General features: G+C 39.7%; 1 long non-coding RNA gene across 1 annotated transcript; it reads left to right on the plus strand.

The window, feature by feature from the left end:
- The first annotated feature begins 842 nt into the window (after positions 1-842).
- Positions 843-2,274, plus strand: LOC104221345 (uncharacterized). The gene is made up of 2 exons (XR_011403971.1): positions 843-1,091; positions 1,472-2,274. It is a non-coding gene; the product is annotated as an uncharacterized lncRNA (long non-coding RNA).
- Positions 2,275-15,502: the final 13,228 nt, after the last annotated feature.

Here is a 15,502-nt window from a genome sequence, read left to right on the forward strand (position 1 = left end):
TTTGACTTGTAGAAGAGAAAATTAATTAATAAAGTTTTTTGTTGGACATTCCTTACAAGATTAGATTTGAAGGAAAGAAAGCGATGCAAGGGATCAAAAATTGATGTATTACACGTGCTTGGTTTGACTTATAGAAAAGAAAATTAAGAAAGTATTCTATTGGACATTCCTTACATGATTAGATTTTAAGGAAGCGAGAGCGATGCGAGGAATGAAAAATTGATGTACTGCACGTGCCTCGTTTGACTTGTAAAAGAGAAAATTAATAAAGTATTTTGTTTGACATTCCTTACAATGTTAGATTTTAAGGAAAAGAGAGCTATGCAAAAAATAAAAAAAATTGATGTGTTGCATGTTCTTGATTTTAAATATACTATTAGTTGAGAAAAGAAGCCCTTTGACGGAAAAAAAAATAACGAAACTCTAATAACTACTAGGAGACGGGCCTCGCAGGTAGGTGAATAGAATTCTTTTTATTTTTGGTTTTCTCCGTTGTCGGATACCCATATTATTGAGGCCGACTAAATCCGGATTTGGTTTCACATTAAAGGATACAGTGATTTCTAACAAAAGCGACTCCATACATAAGGCTCGAACTCGAAACTCTGGTTAAGGATGAAGGAGTACTTACCATTTCACCTTTGTTGGTAGATGAACAGAATTCTAATACTACGTACATTAACATACTTTGGCAAATGTTCCTTCTGTCCAAAAAATTAATTTAATAACAACCTATTAAATGCCATTAAATTTTAACATTATAGAAGTGAGGATTTCAACTATATATAAATATGAGTTGATGTTCAGCGATTGTTTTCATCCTTTTACATATATAGCAAAATTAAAATGAAGTTGTTAGTAGCTTGCATTGCACTGTTTTTTAGTTTCACTACAGTCCCTCAGGCCTTAGCAAGTAATTTCTCAATCGACCACCTATGATAATATGCAGATCGTATTACAATGGGCACCCACATTCTGTGGTAGGAGGAATGATTGGATACCCAAAACGTTTCACCTTGCATGGCCTTTGGCCGGCAAACAGTACTGGATATAGTCTAAAATGTGCTCCACCTCCAGAGGGTACCAGCGTGGTCAGTATATATGTTCTTGAAAATACTTATTACTCCCTTCGTTCCAATTTATGTAAACCTGTTTGACTGGGCACAAAGTTTAAGAAAAAATGAAGACTTTTGGAATTTGTGGTCCTAAACAAGTCAAAATAAGACCCAGAGTATTTGTGTGGTTATAAAAGTTTCTCATTAAGGGTAGAATTGTAAGTTTAAACAAAATTGTTTCCAAATTTAGAAAGGAGTCATTCTTTTTGGAACGGACCAAAAAGGAAATAAGTTCACATAAACTGAAACGGAGGGAGTAGCATATATAGTTGCTTTTTTTTGATGATTAGTACTAGTATATATATTTTTTAACATACATAGAATTCAAAAATCTTCATATATGCATGTACTTACAGTGGACAACAGACGGACAGTTACGGACAGCTCTTCAAAAATGTTGGTATAGTCTGATCCGGGGTCGTCCCAATTACATACTGTGGAAACATGAATGGAAGGATTATGGCTATTGCTCTAGTCATACAATAAAAGATACTGACTACTTCTGGGCTGCAGTACGAAAGCATGGAAGAAACACCAAGATTGCGGGCGATGCGATTGTTAACGAATTGAGTGATGCAGAAATCAGTCCGTCAAATGATAAGGTTAACAAAAAGAGTGCAATAACGAGTGCCTTGTCTGAAATTCTGGACTTTAATAACCAAGTGGATGCTGTTTATATATCATGCAGCCAAAAATGCTACCCATGTCTTTCTCCGCGAGATTTTCTTTTGTCTTGATAAGATGTTGGGGAATTTCATTCCCTGCCACCAAGTCCAAGCCGAGAAGTTCTAGTTGCCAAAATGAGACTGCTGGAATACAAAGACCTAACTGTATAGGTCCAAATTTGACAACTACGGCAACATATAAGCAAGACATAGGACGGGGTTGACCACGACACAGTGACTGACGGTCGTTGTGATAAAAGCCGACGACCAAAAGCAGACAGTTGAGATGATATAATAACGATAACTTGAACTTAGAAAGAGACAGGAAGAATATTCCTTTTAATATTCTCTGCGTTGTACTTTTTAGGGTTTTTTGGGGAATGTCCCTTATAAATAGGAAGAGACAATGAACAATTAGGGGGATCTGCCTTTTGAGAACTAAGATACACATTGTAAAGTCAAGAGAGATATATACGAAGGAATTGTCTTATTCACTTTACTTAAGTATATGTTATTCAACCATCATTCACAAATCTCATAGATCCCATGTTCATATCAATTGCACATCCTTTTAAGTCATCAGAAGGAAAAGGCACCCAACCACACAATCATTGGGTGACAGTTCCTTTACATTATTGTCATTTGTCGTTCCTTGCATTCATTGCACGTTTATGATATTATTCTGCCAATCTTAGTATATTGAACGAACTGATTAATACTCCTAAATTCTTCTCACTACACGAGAATCTCGTTCTATTTTGGTCTAGGATTTATTAAGCTCAACTAAGATTCACCCCATTAATTTGTTATTAATTGGTTTAGCATTTATTTGTTCAAACAATTTGGCGCCGTCTGTGAGGAGTTTTTAGTTGAAACTATAGTTATTTCTGTATCATAAAAAAGAAAACAACACATTTCTTCCACGTTTTGCACAAACTAATGATGGCAGGAAAGGAGATGCGAGACTGAAAGCGATAGCAGCCATCACTACCAACATTCTGAACACCATCAACGAAGATGGCTGGGAAGACGACGAGAATGCGACACCAAACGGTACTCCCAGGCAAAGTATATCACCTCCCCTCACGAAAGCGTGACGGCTTCACGCGAAAAGAGAGCATCCACATCCACAATTGAGGAAGCACCACCAGCAGTGAAGAAACTATTATTAGAGTGGCTGACAAGCACTATAAACAATATATTCGACAAACCTGCCCAAAAGGAGAATGGCAACACCGCACAAGCAGATATCGTAACAACTACTGGCGAGCAGCCTCTTCCTCGGACAGGTAACACTTACCCCACTATGGACGCAGGTAACGATGCGCTCGCAACCGTCCCAAAGAAAACAGAAGAAATGGAAAACGAAAAAAGGCGTTTCGCGACCAGATGAAAGAACACCAAGAGAGGGTCGACAGGATACCGGGTGCCCCAAAGTTACTACCAAAACGAGACGTTGGTCGATTCATCGAGTAACCATACAGCAAAGAAGCAGCTCCATACGCCATTCCTAAAACCTTCAAAATTCCTCCATACCTGAAGATATATGATGGTACTAAAGATCCAGAAGATCTTATCGTCCATTATGCTACAGCGGTGAAGGGCAGCGATCTTTCGAAAGAGCAAGTACCATCGGTGCTACTAAAAATGTTCGGTGAAACCCTAACAGGAGGAGCCCTAACTTGGTATTCACAACTTCCAGCACTGTCAATAGCCTTTCGAGGAAATGGCCGACAAGTCTGTCACTGCCCATGCAGGGGCTAAGAAGGCGGAAGCCAGGGTGAACGACATATTCGCTGTTAGGCAATCGTCTGGCGAGGGACTCAGAGACTTCCTCGCCCGATTTAACAGGGTAAGAATGAGCCTACCAAATGTATCAGAACGGATAACGGTAGCGGTCTTCCAGAACGGGCTGAGCAGGAATGGGTCGAGAGCAACCAGAAAACTATTAATCAGGCTCATGAAATACCATCCTACTACCTAGGAAGAAATCCACAATGCCTATTGCGCCAAGGAGAGAGCCGACGATGATGACCTTAACGGTCCAATCCAACGGCTGACATCGGTTCAAGAAGAATCGAGAAGTGATCATCGTAATGATAGTCAAAGGGATCAGTCGGGCCCCCGTCTCAGCCGAGAAAGACATCAACACTACGTCAGAACAACCGTCCTGCCATCTCCTCGACACATGGAAGGGCCGCCCAGGCCGTACATAGGGACACAGCGAAACGAAAGAGGTATGCCTCCACTCTTATCCACTCACAATTTTTGTGTTTCTCCTTCAAAAATAGTGTACGCACTAAAGAAGCTCGGCACGATGGTGAAATGTCCACAAAAGATGAAGTCCGGCCCAAATACTCAGAAGTTGAATGCCATTTGTGAATTTCACCAGGAACGAGGTCACAAAACCGAGGATTGCATAGGTTTGCGACAAGAGGTAGTGAGAATGTTAAACCAAGGGAACTTGAAAGAACTGATGAGTGATCGCGGACGAGTCAACTTTGCCCGTGGACGCGAACTACCCCAGGGACCTCCTAAGCCTCCCTCTCCAGCTCGCACTATCCAAATGATCATCGGTGGAGGCGACGAAGCTATGATCAACCATATGAAGTTCACCACCACGCATAAATTGAAACGGTCGATGACCCACGAACGGTACGACGATTTCGGAGACAGTATCATCTTCGATAAGTCAGATACCGACGGTTTGACTTTTCCTTATTTTGAAGCTATCGTTATTACTTTATGAATTTTAGACTAAGAAGAATAATGGTAGATGGCGGAAGTAGCGCATGTATCATCTACCCTCGAATCCATAGGCGGATCCAGGATTTTAAGACCATGGGTGCACCACAATACTTGTTATAATATCAAGTGGTGTATATTTAATGAGTGTTTTATGACATTAATAATTTTGCACATTATTCAACGAGATAAATTATAATCTTGCTAATCTATATGTGTTTTTCATTAATATATCAATTATAATTTGACAATCATGCAATTATCTTAAACCTTGTTCAGGATTTACCATAAAATTCAAAATAAAAAGGGAAAGTAGAATACTATTGAAAACTTAATACTGTAAAAATTGAAGCTTTGCAAATTTTATAGCTAAAAGAAGAATTAAAATATCAAAAAGCTCTTAGAACATATGATGAGTTCTTTTTATGTAACTTGCTTATTCAAAAAAAGAAAAGTATATTTTATCCTAAAAATTTGAAAAAGAGTGTCAATAATTTGATTGAAATTCAAATATATTTAAACAATAATTTGGGATAAAAATATTTAAGCAAATCGTATCATGCACTTAGATTTTATTGTCACATAAATTATTTATAGTAAAACCAATTTATAGTGGTTTAAGATAAGACAAACCTCAATGAAAGTAATAAGTAGTTTAATCTCTGACTCCTTAAGTTGTTGTTTACCATGAAAATTTGGAGAAATAGATGAAAAAAGAAAGAATGATAAGAAGGATAAAAAAGAACTAAACCAAAAAAAAAAAGAGCTACGAAGTACAAATTAAATACATATTATTATATTAATATGTGTCCAAAAGGTCTCGATCGGAGGCACTAATGCTAAAATTTGAGCATGGGTGCCATCTACTTACTCTATATGGCTAAACCATTGAAAATTTGTACATAAAATTTGCTTTTACTTGGAAAGAGGATGGGTGCATGTGGCCCATATATTCTAACATAGATACGCCAATGCTCGAGTCCTCGCACAAATGACACTCGAGGACAAGATAATGTCGCGCTGCATAACACTAACAGGTTTTAACATGGCAATTGAGCGAACCTACGGGGAGATAACGCTACCCGTTCTGGCCAGGGGCCTCACCTTGGAAATAACATTCCATGTCATGAACCAAGACACAACTTATAATGCCATCATAGGGCGGCCATGCATACACGCCATGAGGGCCATTCCGTCGAGCCTCTACCAGGTAATCAAGTTCCCTACTCTATGGGAAATATTCAGTATCAGGGGCGAACAACGCACCGCCCAAGAATGCTATCGCATCGCCCATGATTGCACGTACACCCAACAGATAAAGGGAGCAGACGCAGAGTAATATCAATTACCGCAGTCAGGTATCGGGTTTAACCTACAAACAGATGTCATCAAGGACCGTGGCATTGTGGAAGTAGCCGAGTCAACGGTAGAGGATGTTGATCCCGTCAAACTAAACAACAACGACAACAGCAAAAAGGCCTACATCGGACATAAACGCCGATCTGTTTTCTTTCTCCCATGCAAATATGCTGGGCATCTCGAAAGACGTGGCCATACACAAGTTAAACGTCAACCCACTTTATCCGCCAGTAAGACAAATAAGAAGGAAATTCAATGCCACAATCAACGAGGCCGTAAGTGACGAAGTGGAGAAGCTCCTTGCCAACGGTTCCATCCAAGACTCAAAATATCCCCAATGGGTCGCTAATATGGTCATGGTAAAAAAGAAAAACGAAAAGTGGCGAATGTGCATAGATTTCACAGACCTAAAGAAGGCATGCCCGAAAGACTCCTTCCCATTGCCGCACATCGACCAGCTCATCAACGCCATAGCAAGAAACGAGTTGCTAAGCTTCTTGGACGCTAACTCAGGCTGCAACCAAATCCTCATGGAGGAAGAGGACCAAGAAAAAACTACGTTCATCACTCACCAGGGAACATATTGCTACAGGGTCATGCCATTTGGATTAAAAAACGCAGGGGCAACGTACCAAAGGTTGGTCACCACGATGTTCAAAGATCAACTCGGTAAAACAATGAAAGTCAACATCGACGACATGCTGGTTAAATCGAAAAGAAAATATGACCACATCGATCACTTGAAGGAAGCCTTTCGGTATACTAAGGTGGTACGGCATGAAGCTAAACCCCAAAAAATGCGCCTTCGGCATAACCTCGGGCAAATTTCTTGGTTTCTTGGTATCACAAAAAGGCATCGAGGTCAACCCAGATCAGATCAAAGCCATTGAAGGGATATTTGAGGTGCTGACCAGCAAGAAACAGTTGCAAAAATTGACTGGCCGCATAACCGCTCTGTCAAGATTTATCTCGCGGTCATCCGAAAACAACAACAACAACAACCAAGTAAAATCCCACTCGCGGTCATCCGTCAGATGCCACAAATTCTTCGACGTGCTGAAAAATGATAACGGGCTCCAGTGGAATTCAGAATGCGTCGATGCCTTGAGAGAACTAAAGGTGTTTTTGTCCTCGCCCCCACTACTCGCCAAAGCAGAGCCCGATGAGCTCCTCCTAATGTATTTGGCCGTCTTAGAAGTCGCGATGAGCGTGGTGCTGGTCTGCGAGAATAAAGGTACGCAATTTATTATATTAGCAAAACCCTGGTCGATGCCGAAATGAGGTACCCCCACCTTGAGAAGTTGGCCTTATCACTGGTTATAGCTTTACAAAAGCTTAGACCCTATTTTCAGTGCCACCCCATATCGGTGGTGACGACCTTCCCTCTATGGAGTATCCTACATAAACCTAAATTGTCGGGAAGACTGAACAAATGGGCCATCGAACTAAGCGAGAATGATATAACATATCAGCCGCGAACAACGATAAAATCGCAGGTACTCACTGACTTCGTCGCCGATTTCAGTGCCAAAATAATGGCCGAGGTCGAGTAGGAAGCTTCTCGTGCCTCCACTGGGCAACCCAACCTCTGGGTTTTTTACACCGATGGTGCATCCAATGCGTCAAGATCGGGATTGGGACTTGTACTTTAGGTCCCAACATGGGAAGTTATCCGCCAGTCCATGTGACGCCTTGGTATGACTAACAATGAGACTGAGTATGAGGCTGTAATTGCAGGGTTAAAGCTAGCTCTCAAGTATGGAGCACGACGAGTCATCCTCAGATGCGACTCACAACTCGTCGTCAACCAAGTCACAGGGACTTTCCAAGTCAAAAAACAAAGTCTACAAAAATATCAGGCATAAATTCACAAACTACTGCCGGAATTCGATGAATGTCAACTCGACCAGATACCTCGAGCTCAAAACATCGAGGCAGACGACCTCACCAAACTAGCAGCTGCCACCAAAAATATCAGTAAGGAAAACGTGGTCACCCTCCTCCACTCATCAATAGACCAACTCGATGCATATTCCATAAATTTGAGTTGGGACTGGCGCAACCGCATCATGACATATTTGCAGGAGGGAATACTCCCACAAGACAAAAAGGAAGCCAAAAAGCTTCGAATGCAGTCGGCCAGGTACAACATCATAAATCACAACCTGTAAAAGAGAACGTTTGGGGCCCCTTTGGTGAAATGCCTAGGGCCGAGTCAGACCAGGCGCGTGCTCGAAGAAGTGCACGAAGGCCACTGTGGTGCCCATACAAGCAACCGAGCCCTTGTCAGATGCCTCACTCAAGCATGATATTACTGACCCACTATGAAAAATGAAGCCGCAAATTACGTGAAGAGATGCGAGTAGTGCCAAAAGTACAAGCCTATGATACATCGAGCGGGCGAACACCTCCACTCTGTCACCTCACCATGGCCATTCATCAAATGGGGAATGGACATCGTCGGACCCCTCCAAGGAGGTCGAGGTAAGACACGTTTCCTTTTAGTTTTAACTGGCTACTTTTCCAAATGGGTGGAAGCAGGTGCATTCACCCAGATACGTGAACATGAAGTCATCACATTCATATGGAGGAACATCATATGCCTCTTTGGCATCCCCAAAGAAATCAGCTGCGATAACGGACCCTAGTTCACTGGGAAAAAGATGATCGAGTTCTTCGAAAAATAGCGCATCAAGCGAATACTCTCCATGCCATATCATCCCGCTGGCAACGGTTAAGCTGAATCCTCCAACAAAACCATATTGAATATCTTAAAGAAAAAGCTTGAGGATGCTAAAGGGCTATGGATGGGGTTGCTGATAACTAGGGATTCTAGTTCATTTACACTCCTTTTTACTTGAGTTTTGATTAAAAACGTATACAAATAGTTCCAAAGGCTTACATGTTGTGCTTGTTTGGAGGGATTGGTCAAAAAGGTGACAAGTAGTCAAAACCAGCTCAAAAAGGAGTGAAACCTGCACAAGTACCAAGAATAAGTCAAGGCACTACTGCATCATAAAATCAACTGCAGCCGTAACAGACCCACCGCAGCCGCAGACCATTTAGTGTGGTCCGCGGTTGATAAGTTCAAAGAAGTGCAAGTTTGGAGGCTCAAGTATTGCGGTCCACGGAGGATTTCTTGCGGCCGCAGTAGCCTCTTCGCGTCTGCAATCCATTTTATGGGGTCCGCGGAGAGGGGGATTCAGAAAGTTGAGAGTTTGGAGGATTGAAGCCAACGCGGTCCGTAGAGCATTTTGTGCGGACCACAATGAAGCCACCGCGGCCGCAGAGCATTTTATGCGGTCCGCGGTGGCCAGATTCAGAGATCAAGAACTTGAAACCAAAAAGCCTCACCGCAGCCGCAGTCCATTTCTTGCGGACCGTGATACCTCCGTCAGGGGTATTTTTGTCCAGAAAATTTAACATTGTATAAATACTTTCTTTTCACATTTTTAGGTCATCAGTTAGAATCCAGAGCACGTGAACGGTGGTTTTGTTCCATTTTGAGTAATTTGTAGCTATTTTAACACTGAATCTTCATTATCTTAGTTTGTAATCAAATTATATGGGTTATTCTTCATCTATTTATCTGTTTTCTTCCATTATTATGAGTAGCTAGGGTTGTGGCTCAACTCTAGTATGAGTATTTGATGGGCCTTTTGTTTTGAGGCTTAAATATTTATGAATAGTTGATATTTGGACTGATTTGTATTTTCTATGTTGAATTAGTGGGTGCAAACACTAATTTGTGCCTATTTTACTTGGGCTCTTCTTGAGAAAGAGAGCTTGAGTCTAAGAAAATCAGTCCAACAAGGAATTGGGGTGTGATCAAGAGATTGATAGCCCCAATTAAAGGGTTTAACCTAGAGATAGTAATATCCGACTTGAGCCTATGTTGCTTGCACAATTTTGACACTCAATTGGTCTTGAGAAAGTCAATTAGGGCAATGTCACTCAAGCTACCAAGAGGTGTAGAGTGAGTAGTTCTGTATATTGGCTACATTGCAATCCCCAACATATTCTAGCTCCCTGTGGATTCGATCCCGACCTTCTCGGGTAAAAGCTACATCGACTAAGCTCAGCAGTCAAGGTGGCCACCCACGCATGAAGGTCGGCATTCTCGGCCATCACCCCCTTGCTCACCTCAAACTCATCCTCCTTGGCCTTAAGGCCCGCCTCAAGTTCACTTCATCGGCTAATGGACGTCATTAGCTCTTCATCCCGCTCTTTCAGCTCTTCAACCTTCTGCGCCAACTCCTTCTCTTTCTGCTTAAGCCCGTCACGAAACAGATAAAACTTGCTGTCTTGAGTGAAGACATTGGCCAATGCGCGATGCTTGTTGCGGTACTCTTTATACTTAGAGGCCACCTTCCCAAAAACGACCGTCCTTCGCCTATCTCTCCGGTCGCGCGCGATCCCCATGATGAGAGTCTGACATGCAAAGGAAAGAATATCAGCTTAAGTAAATCACGCATACAAAACAAACCCGGAAATGAAAAGAAGAGAGAAGACACTCACCTGCAAAGCCATGCCGTAAATACTCCGCGATAGCTCCGCGTCACTCATCGCCTAAAGCGCCGTGCTCTCGAAAGCAGCACACAAAGGGGCAAATGCTGACGTTGTCTGTTTGAAGTTCGCCAAAAGGTCGTAATCCACAGGAATGACCACGTGTCTGTTAGGACCTCACTTTCACGCGGGTATGTCACTCCAAGAAAACTCGCACATCTTCGGTATCGATGTCCGACCCCAAACCATCATCTTCCGCATGCACTGCTTCGTCTCCTCCGGCAGCGGACAATGCACCGCCTTCAGCAGATCGTACAAATCCCCCGCCTTGACATACCTCTTAGGCCCTAGGGGACCTCCCTCCCAAAATGGTGTCCGCCATAAAAATGGGCCCGACGCCTGACCTAGGCAAAGATGCCGCTCTCGATGCAATAGGTTTTCTCTTTTCAAGATCTGTGGCAACGACCTACCTAAGCTCCACCCTCCTTCTCTTTCTCGATGGCGATTCATCCCCGTTGGAAGATTCATCTAAGAGATGGTAGGTAGGTCGAGAAGAGATCTCGTCCCGAGGAGGATCCCTTGTTGGTTCAGTATAAGTACGACCTCCGTAGACGGACTCAGCTAAAGTAAATTGCATCCCCGCCGATGCAACGGCCTGGCGAAATGCCGGGACTGGAGACTTCTTTTTAGAATTCGTCCGCCTATCACCGCAAAGAGATCTTATCAATAAACAACTGCACACAACTGATGGTCGGGGCAAAAGAAGCACTTACTTGACGGAATCTTCGGTCCAAAGCATATGAGAAAAGTAGCCCAATCTCGAATCCCCACCATGTGAGGTAGCACACGAGCTACCCAATCCTCAATACCGACGATGGGAAAAGGTGCACGTCTCTCAGCTGCACAAAAAGTCATAGGTAAATAAGAATCAGAGAGAACGAAAGTAGATAACAAGCGTATATCACCAACACGTACGGTTATGATTCCACTGCTCTGGAAATCTAGCGGGGGCTGACACCAAGAGCTCCGTTTTGATGGAAAAATACTTGTGCCAAAACTTCCGACTCGCCCTATCATCCGTTCCAACCACCAATCCCCTAGTCCCACGATGTCGCAGATGTATCATGGTACCCCTATGAAAGCTTGGGGAAAATAAGTGTAAAAGGTGGTGAATGCCAACCTCACACCCGGCCAACTCCGCATACTTCTTCAGCACTAGAAAGATTTTATATAAGTACGGAGACAACTATGCTGGATAGAATTTGTAAAACCAACAGAATTCCTCCGCCAGCGGGAGAAGAGGGAGGGTATGACCTATCACGAAAGGATATACGTAAAAAGCGCAATATCCCGGTCTGTAGACTTCCACGATGCCCCTCCCAGCCGGAACCATCTCGACATGAGGAGGAATATTGTACGTAGATCGGAGTTCATTTATCTGAGATGGCCCGGTTTCAGAGATAACTGGAATGGGAGGAGTAGGTTCCTTGTGAAAATCATTCCTAGCACTACTAGAAATCCGGTAAAAAGCGACCACAAAAAGCGACCAAAGTTGGTCGCTTATAGGCCTAAAAGCGACCAAAAAGCGACCAAACATGCCTGGTCGCAATATTGATGGTCCCTTTATTTTAGGGACCAAAGTTGGTCGCTAATTAGCAACCAACTTTGGTCTCTAAGGTAAAAGGACCAAATATTCCGGGTAAAGACTATAGCGACCAAGTTTGGTCGCTTTATTATTTTAATAATATAATTTTGGCGACCAAAGTTGGTCTCTAAATGTAAAATACGTTATTTATTTATTTATTATTAATCATAAAAAGCGACCAACTTTGGTCTCTAATCCAAATATTATATTTTAAAATCTGGAAAATAGAGACCAAGATTGGTCGTTTTTTATTAAATTTTTTTATTTTTTTTAAAAATAAGCGACCATAGTTGGTCGCTAACTTCAAGAAATAATTATTTTTTTTAATTATAAGCGACCAACTTTGGTCGCTATATTTCCAGAAATTATTATTTTTTAAATAGAATAGCGATCAAAGTTGGTCGCTTTTGAGAAATCTGGGTTAAATAGCGACAAAGGTTGGTCGCTATTGCCCAGAAAATTGTTTTTTAAGGGAAAAGCGACCAATTAGCGACCAAAGTTGGTCGTTTTTCTTGGTATATTTTTGCCAGAAAATGCATGTTTTGGCAGCTACACCACCTGCCAGCTCCAAAAATCCTAAACATGCATTTTATGCCAACAACAACAACAACAATAAACAACAACAACAACAACAACAATAAAAAGCAACAAAGTATAAAGTTCAATAGAACTAACACATTAAGCTAACAAAACTAAGTTAACGCTTATTACAAGCCCATTCGAAAACTGGTTCTATTGTCTAGTTCAAAGTATATAAAGTACTCAAGGAGTGTTCTTTCAGCATCCTCATCCGAAAGTTGGATTGTCTCGCCCGACTTATTAGGTGGTTGACTGTGTATGAATTCCCCCACATCAGCTGTGAAGCGAACCTATAAGAAAAATTATATTGAATTAGTATTTCAAAATTTATATAAAAGTAAATCAAAATACTTAATGAAAAGTAAAAAACTTACATGTATAGTCGAGGCTCGACCCTCGACCCACCTTTCTAGATCAGTCTCTTTCTTCTTCTTTACAATACGAGTCTCATTGAATAACTCATCTTACTTCATTGACATCATAAAGTTGTCTGGTGGCTTTGGTGATTATCCTCGTGGTACTATTACTCGGGATGAACTTAGATACAGAGAGTAACTTGGATATAGTACCCGACAGGGTGTGTCTTTGATCAATTGTTGTTCTCAATAGCAACAATGATGATGAGAAGGCAATGGCATGTGTTTCAAACAGTGATGGTGTAGGTAAAAATTTAACATTTCCTAAGCAGATAAAAGAAGAGATTATAGAGGAATTCTCTACTTCCTCTTGGAAAATGAAGTAGAGAATTCCTCTATAACCTTTTCTTTTATCAATTTAGGAAATGTTAAATTCCTACCTACACCATCACTGTTTGAAACACATGTCATTTCCATCTCATCATCATTGTCGCTAATGAGAACAACAATTAAAGGCACATTATGCCAGGTACTGTGTCTAAGTTATTCTTGGTGGAAGTTGCATTGCATGTCTAATAAAGTTATCAACCCCTTCAACAAAATCCTCCCGCAATCCTAAATTTCAATTCATATCCACAAAAGTTCAATTCATATCCTAAAGGCTCAATTCATATCATAAAAGTTCAATTCATACACAAAAATTTCAATTCATATCTTAAAATTCAATTCATACACAAAAAATTCAATCCATATCCTAAAGGTTCAACTCATATCCACAAAAGTTCAAGTCATATCCTAAAATTTCAATTTATAAACTAAAATTCCAATACATAAACCAAAAATTTCAACATATCCTAAAGGTTCAATTCATATCCTAAAGGTTCAACGCATATCCACAAAAGTTCAAGTCATATCCTAAAATTTCAATTTATAAACTAAAATTCCAATACATAAACTAATATCTTAAAGGTTCAATTCATATCCTAAAGGTTCAACTCATATCCACAAAAGTTCAAGTCATGTCCTAAAATTTCAATTTATAAACTAAAATTCCAATACAAAAACTAATATCTTAAAGGTTCAATTCATATCCTAAAGGTTCAACTCATATCCACAAAAGTTCAAGTCATATCCTAAAATTTCAATTTATAAACTAAAATTCCAATACATAAACTAAAAGTCCAACTCATATCCTAAATGTTCAATTCATATCCTAAAGGTTCAACTCATATCCACAAAAGTTCAAGTCATATCCTAAAATTTCAATTTATAAACTAAAATTTCAATACATAAACTAAAAGTTCAACTCATATCCTAAAGGTTCAATACATAAACCAAAAATTTCAATTCATATCCTAAAGGTTCAATTCATATCCTAAAGGTTCAACTCATATCCACAAAAGTTCAAGTCATATCCTAAAATTTCAATTTATAAACTAAAATTCCAATACATAAACTAAAAGTCCAACTCATATCCTAAAGGTTCAATTCATATCCTAAAGGTTCAACTCATATCCACAAAAGTTCAAGTCATATCCTAAAATTTCAATTTATAAACTAAAATTTCATTACATAAACTAAAAGTCCAACTCATATCCTGTAGGTTCAATTCATATCCTAAAGGTTCAACTCATATCCACAAAAGTTCAAGTCATATCCTAAAATTTCAATTTATAAACTAAAATTCCAATACATAAACTAAAAGTCCAATTCATATCCTAAAGGTTCAATTCATATCCTAAAGGTTCAACTCATATCCACAAAAGTTCAAGTCATATCCTAAAATTTCAATTTATAAACTAAAATTCCAATACATAAACTAAAAGTCCAATTCATATCCTAAATGTTCAATTCATATCCTAAAGGTTCAACTCATATCCACAAAAGTTCAAGTCATATCCTAAAATTTCAATTTATAAACTAAAATTTCAATACATAAACTAAAAGTCCAACTCATATCCTAAAGGTTCAATTCATATCCTAAAGGTTCAACTCATATCCACAAAAGTTCAATTCATATCCTAAAATTTTAATTTATAAACTAAATTTCCAATACATAAACCAAAACTTTCAATTCATATCTTAAAGGTTCAATTCATATCCTAAAGGTTCAATTCATATCCACAAAAGTTCAAGTCATATCCTAAAATTTCAATTTATAAACTAAAATTCCAATACATAAACTAAAAGTCCAATTCATATCCTAAATGTTCAATTCATATCCTAAAGGTTCAACTCATATCCACAAAAGTTCAAGTCATATCCTAAAATTTTAATTTATAAACTAAAATTCCAATACATAAACTAATATCCTAAAGGTTCAATTCATATCCTAAAGGTTCAACTCATATCCACAAAAGTTCAAGTCATATCCTAAAATTTCAATTTATAAACTAAAATTCCAATACATAAACTAAAAGTCCAATTCATATCCTAAAGGTTCAATTCATATCCTAAAGGTTCAACTCATATCCACAAAAGTTCAAGTCATATCCTAAAATTTTAATTTATAAACTAAAATTTCAATACATA

The sequence above is a fragment of the Nicotiana sylvestris genome, chromosome 11, assembly GCF_000393655.2.
Source record: "Nicotiana sylvestris chromosome 11, ASM39365v2, whole genome shotgun sequence".
NCBI classification, from domain to species: Eukaryota; Viridiplantae; Streptophyta; class Magnoliopsida; order Solanales; family Solanaceae; genus Nicotiana; species Nicotiana sylvestris.